Genomic DNA, 22944 nt, shown 5'->3' on the forward strand with positions numbered 1-22944 from the left:
CTCTGTCATCCCACCCCTCCACCGGAAGTTCATCCCTTTGTCATCCTGTCAACCTCGGCTGTCTCCCGGAACCCATCTAGTGGCCTTGGCCATCCTCTCCCCTACCTTTGGGTAGCGCATTAAGGTTGAGAAATGTTTGCAGGTTGTAGGTAATGTTTTGCTTATGAATTCTTCCAATTGCAAGTTTTCTTTTCAGGTACACGACACTGCTTTTCCTCTTCCCAGGCTACAGGCCCACACCCCCAACACCCATACTGTTAGGATTGGCACTCTCAACGTCGGCACGCTGAAAGGTAGATCTGGTGAAATTGTTGAGATGCTTGAACGGAGATGCGTAGATATGTGCTGCATCCAGGAAGTAAGATGGAGAGGAGGTTCTGCAAGGTTCCTCACAGGCAAAGAACACAGGTACAAGATTTTCTGGGCAGGGAACACTGACGGGGTCGGGGGCGTAGGAATACTTCTAGCGGAGAAATGGGTGGATAAGGTAATCGAGGTCGTTAGAGTAAGTGACAGAGTACTTAAGATCAGACTAGTGCTTCATCATAGATTAGCTACTGTCATCTCAGCCTATGCACCTCAACCTGGGCTACCAGATGGTCTGAAAGACCAATTCTATGACACCCTCTTGCAAACTACCTCGTCGACGAGTGACAGGGACCTTCTCTTTGTGGCTGGAGACTTCAACGGTCATGTCGGACGTCGTGCTGGGGGCTTCCATGGCATACATGGAGGCTATGGCTTCGGTTCCCGCAACGAGGAGGGAACCAGACTGCTGGAGTTCTGTGATGCAACCAATCTTATGGTCTGCAATACCAACTTCAGGAAACCTGCCAGTCACCTAGTCACCTACCGCTCCGGCAGACACTCTAGCCAAATCGACTACATCCTCGCCAGAAATAGGGAAAGAGGGCGGCTTATAAATGCCAAAACCTACCCTGGCGAAGAATGTACCCCACAACATAGATTAGTAGTTAGCGACTTTGGGATCAAGGCAAAATGGGTGCCCAGAATTAGACAGGCTTGGAGAAGAAGGGTGTGGAAGCTTAAAGACCCTGCAAACGGACAGAGACTTAGAGACAAGTTACTTGAAGCATTTAACGAAATAGAAGGGGATATAGCATCATACAACGTGGAAGACAATTGGAGATTTCTGCGGGACAACCTGTTGAAAGCCACCGACCAGATTTGTGGGTGGTGTAAGGTCCCCTCCCAACCCAGAGTAACGTGGTGGTGGAACAAGGAGGTAGACAGGGCTATTAGACAAAAGAAACAAGCTTGGAAGGACTGGAAGAACGGTGGTAGCAGGGAATTGTACCAATGTGCCAGAAGGGAGGCTAGGCGACAGGTTTATTTAGCCAGAGGGGAAGCAGATAAGGAAAGATTTGCCAATGTTCTGCGCCGTGAGGACCAAAGACTCGAGGTATTTCGGGTTGCAAGACAGTGTAGGAGAGAGAATAGTGATGTTGTAGGAGAGAAATGTGTTCGCATGGATGATGGTACGCTTGCATTAAATGAGGATGCAAAGAAAGAGGTCTGGAGATGCCACTACGATAGATTGCTTAATAAAGAGAATGAATGGGAGAAAGAGAGCCTGCCTTATGTCGACCCAATAGAGGGACCAGCTATCCGAGTTGATAGTACCAGGGTAGATAAAGCAATTAAGAGTATGAAGACCGGGAAAGCCCCCGGCCCATCAGGAATCACTGCAGAGATGCTCAAAATATCTGGCAGTGTTGGCTATAGCCTAGTCACCCGTATTACGAACCAGGTGATACACGAAGGAGTCATACCCTATGACTGGTGTAGCAGCATCATAGTCAACTGCTACAAAGGTAAAGGGGACGCTTTAGATACAAATAATTACAGAGGCATCAAGCTGTTAGATCAGGTTATGAAAGTTACAGAGAGGGTCATAGCCCAACTAATTAGGGAGCGAATCAATTTAGATGAGATGCAGTTTGGGTTCGTGCCAGGTAAAAGCACTACTGATGCCTTATTTCTAGTGAGACAGTTGCAAGAGAAATACCTAGCCAAGGATAAACCTCTGTACCTGGCTTTCGTTGACATGGAGAAAGCCTTTGACAGGGTCCCCCGATCCCTTATCTGGTGGTCAATGAGGAAACTTGGGATAGAAGAATGGCTAGTGAGAGCTGTGCGAGCCATGTACAGAGATGCGGCCAGTAAGGTGAGGGTTGGAAATGAGTACAGCAATGAATTCCGGGTAGAGGTAGGGGTCCACCAAGGTTCCGTCCTCAGCCCCCTATTATTTACCATAGTCCTCCAGGCAATCACAGAGGAGTTCAAGACAGGTTGCCCCTGGGAGCTCCTCTATGCTGATGACCTTGCCCTAATTGCGGAGTCACTATCAGAACTAGAGGAGAAGTTTCAGGTGTGGAAGCAAGGTCTAGAATTGAAGGGCCTTAGAGTCAACCTAGCTAAAACCAAAATCCTAATAAGTAGGAAGGTAGATAAAACACAAACCCCTTCAGGTAGATGGCCCTGCTCAGTATGTAGAAAAGGAGTAGGTAGTAACTCTATAAGATGTACCCGGTGCAAGCTATGGACACATAAGAGGTGCAGCAACATCAAAGGCAGGTTAACTAGCAAGTTAGTTTTTGTTTGTGGCAGATGTTCAGGTGCAATAAAGACTGCAAACAAACAGGAAACAACTTCTATCTCATTCCAGGGTGAAAAACTAGAGGTAGTCGATAGCTTCCGCTATCTGGGCGACCAAGTTAGTAGTGGGGGTGGGTGCGCTGAAAGTGTAGCTGCTAGAATAAGAATAGCCTGGGCAAAGTTTAGAGAGCTCTTACCCCTGCTGGCGACAAAGGGACTCTCACTCAGAGTAAAAGGCAGACTGTATGACGCATGCGTACGAACAACCATGCTACATGGCAGTGAAACATGGGCTGTAACTGCTGAGGACATACGTAAGCTCGCAAGGAATGAAGCCAGTATGCTCCGTTGGATGTGTAATGTCAATGTGAATACCCGTCAGAGTGTAAGTATCTTGAGAGAAAAGCTGAACATTAGAAGCATCAGTTGTGGCGTGCAAGAGAGACGATTGCGCTGGTATGGACATGTGGTGAGAATGGAGGAGGATAGCTGCGTGAAAAAGTGCCACACCCTAACAGTTGAGGGAACCCGTGGAAGAGGTAGGCCCAGGAAGACCTGGGCTGAGGTGGTGAGGCAAGACCTTCGTACATTGGGCCTCACCGAGGCGATGACTACGGACCGAGACCTTTGGAAATGGGCTGTGCGTGAGAAGACCCGGCAAGCCAAGTAAGATCGTTGCCAGTGCCCCTGGACTGGTTCTTGTGCGGGTGGCACATGAGATGCACCATTTTGAGCGTGGCCGTTGCCAGTACCGCCTGACTGGCTCCTGTAGGATTTTCGAGCGAGATCGTTGCCAGTGCCCCTGGACTGGCTTGTGCGGGTGGCACATAAAAGACACCATTTCGAGCGTGGCCGTTTTCGTGCGGGTGACACGTAAAAGCACCCACTACACTCTCTGAGTGGTTGGCGTTAGGAAGGGCATCCAGCTGTAGAAACTCTGCCAAATCAGACTGGAGCCTGGTGTTGCCATCCGGTTTCACCAGTCCTCAGTCAAATCGTCCAACCCATGCTAGCATGGAAAGCGGACGTTAAACGATGATGATGATGATGATGATGATGATTAGCCTTCCTACTGCTAATGACACAACTCTAAAATTAGTGGAACATGTTAGTCATGTAGGTAAAAGGAGATAATCTGATTGATATATGTTCTTTGTTTAGGAACAGACACATTACAATGATGGCAATACATCCATTGCAGTTCATTGAACATCTGGCTTTAGTTTCAGTCTCCCCATAAGTCCAGATACGATGCCATTTTTGGCATGTCTTGGGTGATGATAATATTGTTAGTAGTTATTCATAGCCTTTCAATATCTGATGCTTTTTTTTTTTTTAGTCTGTAACTGAAATGTAGTGAGGCACTTGTTGATTATGCAATGTATGCATTTCATCTTCATCATCATTGCTTTAATGTTCATTAACTTGAATGAAATTCATTGAGACTGATTTTCTATAGCCAAATGCTCTTCTTGTCACCAATCTTCATCTGTTTCCAAGCAAGCTAATATTTCTCCTAGCTTTTCGAATGCAAAAAGCTCACTAGCTAGACATGTTTTTGGAGTAGATTGCAAACAAGGCAGTGTTTTGTATGAATGGTGACTTTACTTACACTCAGTGTGCAAAATGTCAAATCAGGGAGTAGTTAAGCAGTTTGCTTTCAAGCCATGTATTTTCAGGTTCAATTCCACTGTACAGCATCTTGAGAAAGTGTCTTCTACTGTTGCCCAGGCCAATAAAAGCCTTATATGTGAATTTGATAGACAGAAACTGAAAAAAACCTGTTGTATTTGTGCTTGTGCATGTCTGTGTCCCTTTCTTTTGACACTAAGTGATGGTTGTAAACAAACATCACTACTGTCATATAAGTGATGTTATTCATTTCTATTCGTCTGTGAAAAACATGCCTTGCTTTGTAAAATACCACCTTGCTTAGAAACAGGTGAAGGTTGGTAGCAGGAAGGGCATCCGGCCATAAAAAATCTGCTTCAACAAATTCCATCTGACCCATGCAAGCATGGAAAAGTGGATGTTAAATGATGATGATGATAGAGACACACAATTACATAATGGAGCTTCTTTTAGTTTTTTTTTATATCAAATCCACTCATAAGGCTTTGGTTGGCTTTTGTAGGAGATACTTTTCTAAAGTACTGCACAGTGGGACTGAATCTAAAACCATGTAGTTGGGAATCAAACATTGTAACCACACAGTTAAACTTACGCCTGCAGACAACAATGAACTATACTTCTCCTTGGCATCTATTTTTATTGCAAAGAGCTGTGTGACAGACAAACTCAAATGCTTTTACCATACACAATGTATAACAAAACTTGAATCAGTTGTACCAACCCTTGAACTATCAACTGTTGGGTTTTTACTATGTGCTGTTACCTGCACAGTTGTGACTGTTGTTATGCCTTGTGCATGTTGTCTCCACTGTTACTGGTTCCATGAAAGATGCACCTGGTGTACACTGTAAAATGGTTGGCTTTAGAAAGGGCACTAAGTTGTAGAAACCATGCTAAAGCAAACATTGGAACATGATACAGTCATCCAGCCCACACCAGCATTAAAAGATGATGATGATGACTGTGGGGGAAGAAATGAGCCATAGCAAAGAACTAATAGAACTTTATCTTTTTCATTTTTTGTTTGGCTTGAACTGTTTGGAATATGGCTATTCTTGAGCATTACAACATTAGGGATGTAAACAGTCTTTGAAGTTTTTCACATTATTTAATTTATTTTTATTTTGTTTTATTTTATTTTAGAATTCATTAAAAAAAATAAGGTTATTTTTCCTAGATTTTATGTATTTTTGTTACATATGTTTCTCTCACACACACACATGTATATGTATCTATGTATGTTTTTACTTTGGCATGATTTGGAATCCTTTCATACTCATATTTATTGTTGGTTTATATATTTCACATAATATCTATTGTATGTTAATTTAATCTCTCAAAATTGTAAGGAGTTCACAAGGTCCATAGCTTAATCATGGCTATCTATAGCATGAAATGACTATGAGAGTAAATTTACTCTTGACTCAGGTTCAAGTCAATCATAAATAATTATTCCCAGAAGTTCTAGCATCTATTTTCTAGAACTTGAAGAATTAAAGATGGTAGAAAAAAAGAGTCCTACCCAAAGACTGCAAAATGCTCAGAAAGATTTCTGAACTGGAAGCCGTTTCAATACTTTATACATTTCCCTATTCTATTATGTCCAGCTGTAGAAACCATGCTGAAGCTGACTTGGGGCCTGAAGCAGCTCTGCTGGCTGTTTGTCAAATCCTATCAAACCCAAGCCAGAATGGGAAACAAATGCTTAGTGTGTGTGTGTGTGTGTGTGTGTGTGTGTGTATGTATAACCATTATCATCATTTAGTATCTACTCTCCATGCTGGCATGAATTTATTTGTGTGTGTATACATATGAACTTCTTTCAGTTTCCATCTACCACATCCACTCACAAGGCCTACTACCATGATAAGAAGACACTTAACCATGGTGCCATACCATGGGATTGAATCTGAAAAGATGAGGTTGCAAAGCAAACTTTTTAACCACATAGCCCAGCCTGTAGTCATTTGACTACATCCATGAGGTAGTCTTTCATCACTACTATGCCAAGTCATCGATGGCTGTTGCTTTGCTAATGAGGTTAGAATAATGCTGAAACCCATTCAGGGCTGTCTCCCATACTTCACAAAATGACTAAAACAATACTCGTCATTGATTAATATTTTCTTTTCATTAGTTGCTTAAAAATTTCTTGTGAGATTAATTTTAAAGTCCTCTACATTAAAACATGAGCACTAACTCTTGTAATGAAGGTTACAAATGATAACACATTTCATGAACAATTTAGTGAACAGTTAAGAATTCAACAGGCATCTAGCCATCCTCATTCACCCCTTTACTATTCAGTGTAATTTTTCAGGTAATAACATAGTTCCAGATTAGTTGTCCTTGTAAAACTTTATATCCCGGCAGCTTCATCTAAATTCTTAATTGGAGATTAAATTTCAGAGCTGGATATTATAAATGTAAACATGTAAATGATATGTAATGAAAGACAAGCAGTCAATTTATATTCTTATCCTAATAATAAATTATGCCAAGTAAAAACAAACCATCTGAAAGAAAAAAAAAAAAACTAGGTGGAAATATTTGGATTAGCTAACTTCAGTTTAAAATAGTCTTTAAATGCAAGAGAATCTCAATATAAACACCCAGAACCATGCTAATAGCTTAGGAGTGAAATTTAGGATTTCTCAGTTTTCTGTGAATTGATTTTGATAAAACTTTTACCAACTGGTTTGCACACAATGGCAACACCATTGTTATATTTTCATTATTCTGTGTAACGTCCTTTCTTTTATATTTCAGATTCTTCAGTTTTTGGGTGAACCACGCTAATAGCTTTTGAATGAAAATAGCCCATCTAAACATTTTTTTTAGAAAATGAAGGATAATGATACATATCAAGCATACATTGAGTAAATATTTAACAGAAAATCATATTATTATAACATTTATTGACATTATGAATTATTTATCCACATGAGCACCATTTTGACGGATAACTTCAAAAACCATATTAGTCATGGAATCTGTCAATTTCTTAATAGTAGAAAGTTGGACTGCCTCTGCCGCAGCTTTGATGGTTGCCCATAAAACATCTTTCAACGTAAATTGGTGTCCATTGGCATAAGCATCTTGTTTAATGATGGACCAAAGATTTTCAATAGGGTTGAGATCTGGAGGTGCCAGTGGCTATATCATTGACCTTTCACCTTGTATGCTGTAAGACCCTAGGAATGTTTGGGTAGTCCTAGCAGAATGGGAGGGAGTATTGTCATGCATGAATACGAGATTCCTTAGAAGTGACAGCAGCATGTCACTTAGCTAGAGATCCAAGACCTCCTTCAGGAGATTGCTGTAGGTGGCTACGGTTACTTCAACTTCTTTAGGCACCCTGACTGGGCCAATGAGTCTGTCCCCAATGATATCAGACCACAACATGACTCCTCCACTCTGTTGTTGACGTCATAAACATTGGTGTTACTCATCTCCAAAATAGACCCAACCTTTTGCCCAATGTCAGGTTCGGCAAGAGTCATCCTGGTTTTGTCAGTGAACAGAACACAACTCTTGTCTAACGTCATGTACTATTGGGCTCATGGAAGCCTCAAACTCCTGTAAGGAGGCAGTTTCAGGGGTTCTTGCTTGAAAGCTATGGTCATGAGGATGCAATTTCTGGTGGTTTTCAGTACACGAGGAAGTCCGGAAGCGGTGAAAATGGCTTTGCTTGTTTGTCCAGGTTTCCTATGTAACTTGCAGCTGATATTCCTTAAATCTCTAGCTGTCACAGTCTTGGAGGTCCCACAATCAGATTGTTTCTTCCTTGGCGCTCATCTGGCTAAATAATTCATTATGTCAATAAATGTTATAATATCATGATGGTTTTTTGTTGAATATATACTCAATGTATGCTTAATATGTACCATTATCCTTCATTTTCTGAAGAAAAAAATGTCTAGATGGGCTATTTTCATTCAGAAGCTATTCGCGTGGTTCACCTAGAAACTGAAGAATCTTAAATAAAAAAGAAAGGACCTTAAACAGAATAATGAAAACATAACAATGGTGTCGACATAGTGTGCAAACCAGCTGGGAAAAGTTTTATCAAAATCGATTCACAGAAAACTGAGAAATCCCAAATTTCACTCCTATGCTATTAGCATGGTTCTGGATGTGTATGTGTGTGTAAATATACACACACACACACACACACACACACACAATGTAAAGACAGAATCTCTACACAAGAAAGAATCAACAAAGAGAATCTTTTTATAGAGAAATTCCAAACACTTCTTAACATACAAACCCCTCGGTGACCATATTCCCTTCTCTCGCCTACCCATTGAGATACCCAATGAGATACATATAAATTTACTTCTTATTTCTCTAAGAACAGACATAAACTTCCTGTTGACAAAGAATCCAGAACTCCAACTAAAGAGTATAAAACCCACAGAATTGTCTTCCCTTACACACACTTCCTGTTTTGACACCACACTTCCTGCTTAACACAAACTTTCAGTCCCTTTCTTTTAAGCAAAACAGAACTCTCAATTCCATGCATCCTAGTCTTTCTAATATTTATCTACATGGATTACCATTGAACTTTAAAAGCTCAAAGACAATATAATGTATTGGTATGTTTATTTTCTTATATATTATTTTTTATTTTTTTGTAAAAAACATTTTCATTCTCCCTCTTCTTGAAAATTTGCCATGCAATGAAAGTCAGTTAGAAATCCTTTTTAATCCTCCTTATGCACATCTATATTAAAATATGCTTTCAGTTTAGCATTCTGCCTTATTATTATTTTTTATTTTCCTATTATTTCTCCACGTGCAGTTAACACAACCCCACCATTTACTGACCTATATATATATATATATATATATATATATACACATATATACATACATAAAATCCTTCTACTAGATTCAGGTCTAGAGCTGTGGCCATGCTGGGTCACCACCATTAGCTATGTTACATCTTCACTACCTGAAACCTCCTCTGCTATGTGACATTTAGTGACTGAGGGAGTTTGATGCTGCTACCCTCATCTCTGTTTCCTGCCATGAGTTAAGCTCATCTGGAACTCTTGACAGGAGGAGATCCAGTTTTGTTTCGAAGACACTTTCATCCACCCCATGCAATTCTCTCAGGCTTTCTAAGAGGATATGAAAAGTTGTGGGTCCTTGAAACCCAAGTTGTTGAAGTATTTGGTCCTTTATCTTGATGATAATGTTGGTATTTTTGGCACTATACAGTATGTATACACACACACACACACACACACACACACACACACACACACACACACACACACACACACACAAACTCACACACACACACATAAGTAAATAAATGGAGTTAAACGCAGGTGTTATTCAAATCTTTCTGTGTTATTTGTACACATTGAAATATATACATTTATACAAACACACAGAGCCACAAACAGACAGAAATTGCCATTTATGTATATATATAATATAAGATAATGAAATAATAGAATATTAAATGTCCATTCTGATTGAACTAGTACTTTCATACATTAAACTATGCAATCTTCAGGTTCATGTAGTAGTGGTGACAGTTATGTTTTTACAATTTATAACTATCACACATATATATATATATATATATATATATATATATATATATATATGTATGTATGTATGTATGTGTGTGTATAATCACTTGTTCACCCTGTGCCAGCATAGATTGTTGAATATTAAACAACGATTATTTTATATATATATATATATATATATATAAAAGAATATAATGGAATTGTTAAACATAGCTGTTTCTGATGGTTTTATTGATCACTGTACATTGGGCTGTGAAAGGTTTACTAACATTTTCTATACTCAGTTGTTTTCTTGTTGCTTTCTGTTTTATATTTAACTTTTGATTTTTATATGGAGTGTATTTTTGTTTATTTGTATTTTCTATTTTTCCTTGTCTCTATTTTTGTATTTTCAATTGTTTGATATTTTGTACTTCTGCTATGTTGCAATAAAGAAAAACAAAAAAAAGAAAATGGTAAATAGACAAAATATAAATAATAAATATTCATCTTTTGAACTGATAATTATTTAAAGAAAAATTATTTTTCGCTTGGCTTTGCATGGCTTTTACTTGGTGCAATGTATATGTGATGCTGCATGAGATTTCAGTGTCACCCATTACTATTTACATGACACAGCATGTGATGTGTCTTTGCACAGTATGTTTTGGCTTGGGCTAGCTTTATTTAGCACGACATGAAACTTGTGTTACTGTCTGATGGCTGGTATTAATATTTATTGACAATAATAAAATGAAAAATAAAAGTTTATATAAAAAAGAACGAATGGAATGCTTATTTCATCTCATATAAATATTTGATGATAGAAGATATATAAGTAGACTAAATCATGTTTGGTTATTGATTTTATTAGCATTTTAAAACTCATTCTGATTTCTCCAGTCTGCTTGGCTGAAAATACATATCGCTTCTACTTCATAATTGAGTTGGAAGTACAAGGAATGGCATTCACTTGTTACAACATTTGTTTCAACAGTAATTCATGTACAACTGTCAGCGTCATAAAGTTCATTCCACCTAACTTCAAAATGGAAAAATGAAGGCAAAGCAGTTGAAATTTGAAATATGTAATATTTTTTTCTGGAAGAATTATTGTCTCTTTTGCAACAGTAGTGTTGAAGATTAATAAAATACTTTGTTCCAAGCTTCTCCAAGATGGAATGTCACTTTAGAAAGAAAGAACCACATTGCTTACATTTTCATCTATTTTTTTCAGCTAAACAATAACAATCTGATAATAGAAATTTGAGTTCAATAAATTGCTAGAAAAAGTAGAAAGAAAATAATGGAGGGATCAATAATAATAATAGAAAAGATAGAAAGGAAATATGTTGCTTAGCTGCTATTATTATTTTTAATATTATTGCAGTGAGCCGGTAGAAACAGTAGCATGTTGGACAAAATGCTTAGTGGCATTTCTTCCAGCTTGTATTCTGAGTTCAAATTCTGCCACGGTCAACTTTGCTAGCCATCCTTTTTGGGTTCATTAAAATAAGTACCAGTTAAGCACTGACGTTGATGTAAATGACTACCTCCTTCCTCAAAATTTCATTCTTTGTGTCTATAGTAGAAAGAATTATTATTTTTATGACTGTTACATGCTACAGCAGGGATGCTGTGTTCTAGTTTGGTAATAACTAGTTTCCTTAAATCTCAAGAACTCTTAGAATTCTTGCAGAATGCAGGATTGTACTTTCCTGAAGGTTGACAATGCAAGTCTCAATTCCAATATCCTTCAGCCTCTTAGGTAGCAGTTTGGGTTTTGTGTCAGGTGCACCAATTATTGCAGGAATACTTGTTGTCTTAGTTTTCCACAATCTCTTTATCTCTTGCTAGGTCCTGATATTTCTTAATTTGTGTACAGGGGTTAATGTAACTGACTATCCCCCTCTCCCAAATTTTAGGCCTTGTGCCTATAGTAGAGAGGATTATTATTATTATTATTATTATTATTATTATCATTAAGGTGGCGAGCTGGCAGAATCATTAGCACACTTCTTTGCATTCTGAGTTCAAATTCTGCTGAGGTCAACTTTGCCTTTCATCCTTTTGGGTTTGATAAAATAAGTACCAGTTGATCACTGGGATCGATGTAATCGACTTACTCCACTCCCCCAAATTGCTGGCATTGTGCCAACATTTGAAACTATTACTATTTTTATTATTGTGGTGAGCTGGAAGAATCATTAGCGTGCTAGTCAAAATGCTTAGTAGCATTTCATCTGTCTTTACAACCCAAGTTCAATTTCAGCAAGGTCCTCTTTGCCTTTCATCCTTTTGGGGTCAATAAACAATTACCAGTCAAGCAGTTGACTAACTCCCTCTCTTAAAATTTCAGGTCTTGTGCCTATAGTAGAAAGAATTATTTTTTTCTTTCCAGAAGGTACCATTTGTCATGGGTGCCTGAATGCGTAGGACATGCAAAGGCTGGAGAGGAATGGAGCTGGTATGCTCTGCTGGATGTGCAATGTCAGTGTGCATTTGCAACAGAGCACTGGTGCATTGAGAGAGAAATAGGACATAAGAAGAATTAAATGCAGTGATTTATTTTTTTAGTTGTTAATAGTTTTCTCAAAGATCTGGTCAAGTCTGTAGACTGTCAGACTCAATGCGTTACTGCAAATGATTCAATATTTCATCATTTTAGTTAAAAACCTGCTGGGATCTACTTTATCTTTCACTACTTTCATCATCATCATATGTCCATTTTCCATACTTTTATGGGTTGGACAGTTCAAAAGTAGCTGGTGAGCCAGAGGACTACACCAAAATCCAGTGTTTCTATGGCTGGATGTCCTTCCTTATGCCAACCACTTTACAGAGTGTATTGGGTGTCTTTTACGTGAAACCAGCACTAGTGAGATTACCAAGTAGTTCATGAGACACGACCTCAACTGAGTGGAGAGTAGTATTGGGAGAGGTAGATTTGTGTTAGGTGATGAGAGATTAAAGTATGATAGAAGTGTCTTAATTTACAATTAATAAAATAAGTACCTGTAATATATCTTGGAAGTTAATCTTCTCTGTATCTTTTTCTTGTGGCCAAGTGAAAGAAATTAAGTTTATGACTCTTGAATGGAGAAATGGTTAAGCAAGCACAGAATCTTTGAATATTAATGTTTTATTTTTAAATCTTGAATATTGGGATTTGCTGGATGCTCTAGTTAAAATATTTCTAATCATACCATTAGTTATTTAGTTAGTTCTCACCATGCCACAAGGTACATAAGGCTACAACACAATCTCTCCAACCAACTCTGTTTACTGTCACTCTTCAGGTCTCATTCTAGCTTCTCCACCCTTCTTGTATCCTTTCCTTGTCAATGGTCCTTTGTTATGTGGTTTTAGGGCACCCTGCTGCTCTTTCCCCCTCAGGCTCTCACTTTAGTGCCACCTTATAATTGCTTTTTTGATCTTGTCTAAGAACATGTCTGATCCAGTTCCAGTGTTTGCATCTTATTTCATCACTGATCCTGTTGATGCCCATTGTCATCTCAACTGTGTCATTTCAGACTCTTTGCAGCTGCTTGATGTCAATTATTCTCCTTAAGCATGTGAACTAGAAGCTATTCCTTGTTTTTTTCTCTTCTGTTTTTGTCACTTTTCAGTGTTCACATCTGTAGAGTAATGCTGGTTGGGCCAATATCTTTTTTCATTTTGCTGTCCATATCATTGCTTCTCCATAGATTGTAGAATGCAATCTGTAAAGATAATCTGTTCTTTATTTCCTCTGTCTCCCCTCTGTCTTTCTTGACTGTCAACTTGAAATAAACAAATTCTTCAATGCTTTCCACCTTATTGTTGCCAATTCTTACTCGAGCTTGTTGTCTGACATCATTCCTTAGTGTTTTACATTTTTCTGAGTTGAGTTTAAGGTCAGTGTTCTCTGCTGGTCTGTATGTCTTGCTCAGGATGTGCTCATAGGTAGATGACAGCAATGCTACATCTTCTGCAAAGTTGAGATCTTTGAACATGCTTGTAAAATTCCATCTAATGCCATTCCTATGCCTTTCTGTTGTTCTTCGCATGACCCAGTCTATCGCCCTGAGAAACAAGAAGCCTGACATAACACATTCCTGCTTGACTCTCTTTGTAACCTTAAACCACCTTGTTTTGTCTTTGTTGGCCTCTACTGTGCACTGAAAGTCATTATATCATCCTCATCAGCTTGTTAGGAATGCCATACAGTCTCATTAATTTTGTCAGTCTTTCATAGTGGACTGTGTTGAAGGCTTTTTCAAAGTCAATGAAGTGAACATACAATGTTGCTCTCCACTCCTGGACTTGCTTTAAAATGTTTCTGAGGATGAGTATTTCTTCAGCTGTGCTTCTTTTCTTGCGGAATCCAGCCTGCTCTTTCCTGAGTACCTGATATGCTCCTCTCTTCATTCTCTCAATAATTACTCACCCCATGGCTTTACTCATTGCAGGGAGTAGTGTTATTCCTGTCCAATTCTGGTATTCCTTCAAATCACCTTCCTTTGGCAATATGATGATAATCCCTTTTTTCCCATTAGTTTTTTTTCATTAATTTTTTAAATATATTGGTTTGTTCATAATCATCAGATAATTCATAATCATCAGATAAGGTAAGGACTGCTATACCTCATCTTTAACACTTTCTCATATCTATCACTCTCAACACTCTCATAACTGCATTGATGCCCCTTGTTACATTCCTCAGACCTCCATTTCTATCTCTGTATATCTCTCACTCTCTCCCTCTATCTTTGCTTCCCCACACATGCCCTCATTGATTGAGTGGATTATTATACTATTGCTCTCCACCCTTACTGTACTGCCACTTATCACCTCCTTCCTGAGTTATTTCTTTTATCTTCTCCCCTATACTGATATTTATCATCAACTATACCTCCATCCTTGTTCACTATTCACTATATTCACCTCTACCCCCATCTCCAACCAGCTTTCATTCTCCTCTCATTCTCTTATGAACTTAGCCACCCACCCTTCTTGATTATCAGCTTATATTTTCTCTTATATTCACCTTCTTGTACCTTGAGAGTATGCTGTCACTTTATTACCATATTCTTTCTAGCCATTCCCACTCACTCTTATGGAATGCAAAGTAGCCATGTATCTCTCCTATAGCAAGATGCCTGTTGCCTGTGTTTGTCCCTCTATCATAATTTTTAAGCTTCTCAACACTTGTCACAAATACACCTCTCCAACTACAACTTCACTTGGTTGAGTCAGAGGTGGGGTCTTTTTTTCTCCTTTGTCTTACAAATTACTTGGCTATTTCAGTAGTATTGATGTCATGAAAAAAAAAAAAAAAAAAGCACCTCGTACACTCTGCAAACTGGCTGGCATTAGGAAAAGCATCCAACCACAGAAACCATGCCAAGGCAAGCATTGCAACCCAATGCAGTCCTCTGGCTTGTTGGATCCTGCCAAACTGTCCAATCCTTGCCAGCATTGAAGATGGTCTCTTACAGCATTGATTAGTTTGGAAATTTTTGAAAGGATTTTTATTCTTGCTAAAAATGTTGTTAGTTTCTGTGTCATTCCATAAAAAATATGAAAAATTCTTCATAAGAATTCTAATCAGACAAATCTGTTTACTCTAATTTCCCTAAGTTTATTAGTTATCATCCCCCCCCCCCCCGAAAAAAGCAAAACATTTAGTTTTATCTACTTTCTATTCTCTTTTTTATTAATTTACTTGACTTCATTTAATTTCTATCCAGAAAATGTATTTTCTTTCATTAAATTTTTATTAGATGTGAAGTAATCAGGATTTGTTATTTCCTAATCAACGTCATGCATTTAAGTTTCTTTTTTTTTCATTCGTTCTTTTATCTTCTTTGTTACTCATTAAGACAATTTAATCACTAAAATTTCTCTATTCAGTATTTTTATCTCTCACATTTTCTCTCTTTCTTTGCAATTATTCAGTCTTTTCGTCTTTGATTGACACTGATTAAAATTTTATTTCGCTTGTTGTGTAATTGTTTTTAATTACAAATTCATTCTTCAGTAGAATCATTCTTTCACATGGAGCATAGTGGTTTGGCATTGAAGTTTATTTCATTGATCTTTGTACATGTTATTTCTCTAAGGAATTTTATCAAAACTCAAAGACGGTCTTTGATTTCAGCTAAAAAAAGAAATAACAAAATAAATAAAGAAGTTTGATAGGAAAATATGTTATCATGTATTTACTATAAACCAGTTTTTTGGAAAGAAAAGAAAAAAATATAGTAAACTGAGTCAATGATTATTTTTTTTTTATCATCATCATTGCCGTCGTCGTTATTGTCATTATTATCATCATCATCATCATACCATCCGATCTAGAATGGGTTGGATGGTTTGACAGCATCCAGCAAGCTGCAGGGTCGCATTGAGTACCAGTGTGAGCTTTGGGATGTTTTCTATTGCTCGATGCCCTTCCTAACCTCAACCACTTAACAATGCATACTGGGTGCTTTTCTTTATAGTTACTGGCACTAGTGAGGTTATCAGGTAATTCACACTATTAGAAAAGAGGAGGGAATATTTAAAAAAAAAACAACAAAAATTATCAATCTATTTCATTCTTAAAATAATTAATGATTCAGTGGAAGGATGGCAAGGATTGCATTCAAACTGGAGAGATTCAGATTGATGGAGTTGATGTTTAGTTTGAATAACAATTGAGAAGACACTTGCCCAAGGCACCACACTGTGAGAATAAATTTGAGGCAACATGGTTGGGAAGCAAACTCCTTGAACACACAGCCACACCTGCACCTAAGCTGGGTAAGACAATTACATGTTACTGAGGCATTGTTTTTACAACCATATACCTTTTCTTTCATTGACCTGTTCTTCAAGTAAGGGAGTTCAGCTCTATTTATCTTCAACAACACAGAATTAACAAATGTTTTGCTGATAAGAAAAATGTCAACATTACCGTCCATAGCTCAGTTCAGAGCAGGATGTAAACAACATTTAGACAGGCAGGCAGACACATACACACGCACGCACACACGCACACACACACACACACACACGCACACGTATGTACACATCCAACACAAATCTGTCTTGACAAGTTTTATCCAATAGTTTCAAGTACAGAAAAGTGGACTTTAAGACATTGGAGGGCATGTTAAAGCATGATGACATGCACATATATTCTTAAGACATTCCTGCAGATTTGAATGTAAATATGCTAATCACTGTTGTGTTTCATCACAGGAAAACAACTCCTTTATAATGAGTATGTATTCATAACACACTCAATTCATTAGTACAAGGGATTCTGGGACAGCCAGTATTTTGACATTGTTGTGTCTTATCAGCCAGAAGCACTCCTAGACTAATGAATCTAACGAGCCAATGCTCTTGTTTATAACTGCAGTGAGCAAACTGTTTGTTGATCCATGCTGAATCATTTTGGTTCTCACTGTTCACCATGCATATGACAATTTAATATCAATAAAAAGCTCCATTATAAAATCTCAGTCAATCATTTTATTGAAATGTATATTTTGTGTAGAAACTCATGGAGACCAGTACAATGAACTGTGATAAGAACACTTTGGGAAAATGACTTCTGTCCAGCTGTAGTTCATAATTTGTCCAATGTAGGCTTAAGTAGATTGCACAATCTGTTCAGGGTGATATCTCTTTATATTGTTCTGACTTTTATTTGTATGAACTCTGTTTTGCACCCCTGTCCACCTCCCACCTGGCCCCTCACATTCCTCATTGCTTACTCTCTTGCAACTTCTACTCAATCACACTCCCAGTTCTTCTACTCACCTCATTATTTGACGGTCCACCCAGACATCACATAACCACTATTTTTATCTCTTCCTAGCTCCACCGCAATTATCTTTCTTCTATAATGTGAGTAGTCATGTAGCAAGAAACATGTTCGTTCTGACCCTTTCCCTTATACTTTAATCCTCATCTTCCAGCATAAAGCCACTCATGTCTAGTTTCATAGTCTTTCAAACTGTAATGTGACCTTACTAGTACTGTTGGCATTAAAAAAAGCATCCAGTATATTTTGTTAAATGGTTGGTGTTAAAATGGGCATCCAGCCATAGAAATATTGCCAAAGCAGACATTGGAGTATGATGCAGTCCAACCCATGCCAGCAAAGAACATGGATATTTAATAATAATAACAACAACAACAATAATAATAATAAATACCCTGATGCAGTACCTGACAGTGGCTCTCATGGCTTCTTATCATAACTGATTGGAAGTGTTATCATCTACATTCTTTTGTCTTGGTATAAAAGATGAGCTACAGCAAATATTCTGCCCAATACCTCTGATTTGCTCGTCAGTTGTTTGACCGTAACCAATTGTGCATGTCCCTTGATGGCTGACAATATGTGCATTTCTGATCATGAGCAGAAGTACTGGGGGAGCATCATAACCATGTATTGAGAGGAATTCTTTGGGGTTTTGATAATTCACCTCTGGAAACATGTGTTTTGTTCACTATCCTCAAACAACCCTTATTCAGGGTCCTTTTGAGCAGCATGGGCTACTTGATCTGAAGAAAATTTTGAGCCCCCACCTGCAAAGTCATGCGCTGTTTATCTTTATATGAAATCACCATGTCACTCACATATGGTTGTGATGCATGTGCATGGTGTGCCCTTATTGGATGGGTGGTCATGATGGGTACATTGGACTTCGTATATTTGTGTCACTTTGATGGTATGTGCTGCTCTCTCACTCAATAATAATAATAGTGATGATGAGGAGGATGATGATAACAGATCTTGGTAATAGTTTTCTAATTTAGGTTTAGAGATATTGTGTTTCATTTATTTCTAGAACAACATGTAAGAACATAATCTTTCTTGTAAGTTGAAATATTAAACCTGCTAGCTCTCTGATTTATTAGATATGAGTAGAAGTTTTTGTTTCTTATTTTTCATGTTAAATATTATTAGTAGAGTCTGACTGAAATATATACTTGCTGAGAATGAAATATTTGATAGAAATCCTGATTCAGTGAAATGTCTTTAAGTTCTGAAATAATAATAATAATAATAATAATGATAATAATAATAATAATGATGATGATAATAATAATAATAATAATGATGATGATGATGATGATAATAATAATACCTAGCTCAGATAGCAGGAAACCCCAAAATGGCTGAAGTTCAAAAGATAGTGCTCATGGAAACTGCCCATATCCTACGTAAAATACTGTCTATGTGATCTCAAATTTTAAAACAAACACATAATTTTCTTATAGTTTCTTAAACATGTACAAATCCAAATATATGATACCCTAGGCATAACACCTACATGAACTTCTAACTTGTTGTCTTTTGAGGTCTCTGGGTGAGACTTAGATCCAACTTGTACAAAGGCAAAGCAAAAGTCAAACATAAAATAATAATAATAATGATGATAATAATAATAACAAGAGCACTCAGAGAGCACAAACCTCTGCCAAGGCAACACCAATGTCCTCTCAATGATTAGCCGGAGATAATTTTTAAATTAAGAATATCTGAAATAAAGCCGACTGCTCCCACAAATGAGAATACTAAAAATGAGCCAGATTCCTCTCAAAAATTAAGTAAAAAAACGGGAAAAATAATCCAGAATCCTTGTCTGGTACCTGATTGATCCCACTTGTCATGGAATGTGAAGGTGGGTGTGCGGGCCATGTTTGTAATGCTGTGTGTGCGTCGTCTGCAGTAGGAACAGGGACAGTTTTCTCTACGAAGGCCTTTTTTAGTCTATCCACTGATATAGTGTCTTTACAACCATTAAGGTCTTTAGTGAAAAATTTATCCATGCGGGAAAGAAAGCAGAAAGGACCTGCATACGGTGCTGTTAACGGAGGTTTAACAGCATCGTTGCTCACAAAAATGTGAGTCCAAGAAATAAAGCTTCCTACAAGGCAGAGATAGAAATGCAATTGTCAAGTAGGTAAAAGGCTTTAAACAGGAGTGATATATTCAAAATTGGTAAAACTAAGAAGTGTCGAGGATAAATTAAATTTATTATTGTTACTGAATAGGTTAGTTATTTAATTTCTGAACAGTTTTGCTGCCGTTTGTTTATGTAGTTTGATTTCTTTGTCCATTAGTTTTTACTAAGATAGAGACATGAGTAAAATTAATAATAGAGCAACAAAAATAAAATTTTGGAAACAGCAACACCACCATAGCTTACGTGGAAACCATGAGCATGCTTTGAAGGGAGATAATCAGAGAAAGACTTGAAAGTCCATAAGATTGTAATACTTCATGTAAAGTACAGTAAATGTAACAAATAATCCCAAATCCTTGTCTGGTACCGGATCAATCCCAAAATCTAATCAGTTCATGCCAGTCACGAGGCCAAACATCCCTGAAAGTTTCATCTGAATCCATCAAGTGGTTCTTGTGATATCTTGTCGATGGACAAACAAACAAACATGACTGAAAACAATACCTCTGTCTTCACTAAGGTGGAGATAATATAGAGTATCTACAGAAAACTGTGTTGCTTGAAATGAATGAATTCTTAACAGAGTTCTCAAAATCTGAATGAAGTGTTACCTTAATCTACTGGTTGCAGATAACTAACACCTTGTGGACATTCTCCTGTGAAGTTGCTGTGTTCAACAACAACAACAACAGTCTTGATATTTATAGCTGATTCTAACAAAAGATTCTCTTTTTGCTCTGTTTAAATTAATGTCTCCTCAAGCATGGGGATGTGGTTGAGAAGTTCATTTTCCAACCATGTGACTTCAGGTTCAGTACCACTTGGGCAAGTGTCTTCTACATTAACCTAGATTGACTGGCCTTGTGAGGAAATTTGTTGGTGAGAAACTATAAGGCCAGTGTATGTGTATATGCATGCACGTATGTGTGTGTGTGTGTGGTGATGGCACATGACTTAATGGTTAGGGGTATTCGGTTCACAGTTGTCAGGTTGTGAGTTTGATTGCTCAAGAACATTGCTTCAGCCCACTTAGCTGGCAGAAATGAGTTGTACCTGTATTTCGAAGGGCCATCCTTGTCACATCCTGTGTCACGCTGAATCTCTGAGAACTACATTAAGGGTGTGCATGTCTGTGGAGTGCTCAGCCACTTGCATGTTAATTTCACAAGCAGTTGTTCCATTGATCAGATCAACTGGAATTCTCATCATCATAAACAACAGAGTGCCAGGATATATATATATGAATGTGAGTGCGTCTGTGTTTTTACATCTTGCTATACAAAAGTTGCACCAGACAGGCAGTCAACTCTTGTCAACAAATCATCCACTCACTTTGTGCCTGTAAAAGCTGCATGGAATAAAAGACTGCGTACTTGAAAAACAAATAAGGGTTAGCAACAGGAAGGCCATCTAACTGTAAAACAATGCCTTAATAATATATTCATGTATCCCATGCAAGCATGGAAAAACAGGCATAAAAATGAATGAATGATTCAACATTAGTTACTATGAAAGGGATACTGTTGTGATTCAACAGATGTGCTTCTATCTATTTTTCAATATTATTTGCTTTAAAATTAGTACTTTTAAACACACTGTCTCTATCTCTGTTAAGTTCCCTACTTAACTGCTTTTAAATTCTTTCGCCTTTAGATTTTAATTTTTATACATCTGGTTTTTGTAGATTTGATGAATGTATGCATGCATATATACACATATACATACACACATACACACAAATATACACACACACACATGTATACATATTTATATATGTATATATACATACATTTATATATGTATGCATACATATATGTGTTCACAGACATGTATACATATATTTATGTATTTATACATATATACATATATATGTGTGTGTTCAGATGCACACACATACATGCACAAACACATGTACATATATTTATCTGTCTGTGTAAAAATAGCTGCTGTGGTATGGTAAAGAAAGTTTGTTTATCTCAATAAATGGAGGAATAAAATATATTTTACAAGATAAGGAAAGAAAATTAAATTCAGCTAATAATATTAAGTGTAACCAGACATAGTGTGGCTGTAGTAAATTAAGAAAGTTAATTAATCTAGTTTGCTGTATTTTCAGTCACCATAACAAACAGATAAAACTTAATGTTTCTATCATGCATTAAAAGAATAGCTATAAATTATTGATTAAGAGCTTAAATCAAACAGATCAAAGCCAATTCCTATTCATAGCTGTATGAAAGGATAACAAATGCCAAGCTTTCTAGTATCGTTTTAGATGTTAAAAGCATTGGCTATTCTTCAATTAGTTAAATGTAATTTTTTTCTTATTCTGTGGTTCTTATGAGAGATTCTTCATCAGATTTCATTGATTAAAGGTATTCTTTTACTTGTTTCAGTCATTTGACTGTGGCCATGCTGGAGCACCACCTTTAGTCAAACAAATTGATCTCAGGAATTATTCTTTGTAAGCCTAGTACTTATTCTATCGGTCTCTTTTGCTGAACCACCAAGTTACAGGGACATAAACACACCAACATCAGTTGTCAAGCAATGGTAGGGAGACAAACACCGACACACAAACACACACACATACATGATGGGCTTCTTTCAGTTTCCGTCTACCAAATCCACTCACAAGGCTTTGGTTTGCCTGAGGCTATAGTAGAAGACACTTGCCCGAGGTGCCATGTAGTTGGGAAGCAAACTTCTTACTACATAGACACTCCTGCACCTATGTGTTTTAATTTTTCTTTCAAACAAGGTAGCTTTTTTGAATTGTATATAAATATAACAAAATGTTTGTTGTAAATGTGTTTAGTGTAAGGATCAAGAGCTGCTGCTTTATTTCTTGCTGTCTTTTTTCAGAATGATCAAGATAGTGTGGTTGTTGTTCTGTTCGAATTCCTCCAGGCGGATGTCTGCAAAAACAACTTAAGACAAAAAAGAGAAAAAAAAATTTTTTTTTTCTTTTTTGTAAGCTAGAGTTTTGAAATGGTCAAGGTCTAAATATTTATTAAGGGATCTGAAGTTTGATAAGTTTACTAGCATACTTGTGTTGTCAAAAATTCCTATAGTTCTATTAAGGATAGAAAACGGTGCTTTAAAATGACTGGAGAAATCATTGATAAATGTCAGCAGTCAAGTAAATACATGTAAAACCACAGAATTGAAGTACATGAATAGATACAGTTGCAACGTTTGCATTG

General features: G+C 37.3%; 1 protein-coding gene across 2 annotated transcripts in view; it reads left to right on the forward strand.

Annotated features, from left to right (window-relative positions):
* LOC106875359 (uncharacterized) overlaps positions 1-22944 on the forward strand; it is a 100537-nt gene that overhangs the window by 56949 nt on the left and 20644 nt on the right. The gene's annotated exons all lie outside the window — the stretch shown is intronic.

The sequence above is a fragment of the Octopus bimaculoides genome, chromosome 2, assembly GCF_046866305.1.
Source record: "Octopus bimaculoides isolate indiv1 chromosome 2, ASM4686630v1, whole genome shotgun sequence".
Classification (NCBI taxonomy): Eukaryota; Metazoa; Mollusca; class Cephalopoda; order Octopoda; family Octopodidae; genus Octopus; species Octopus bimaculoides.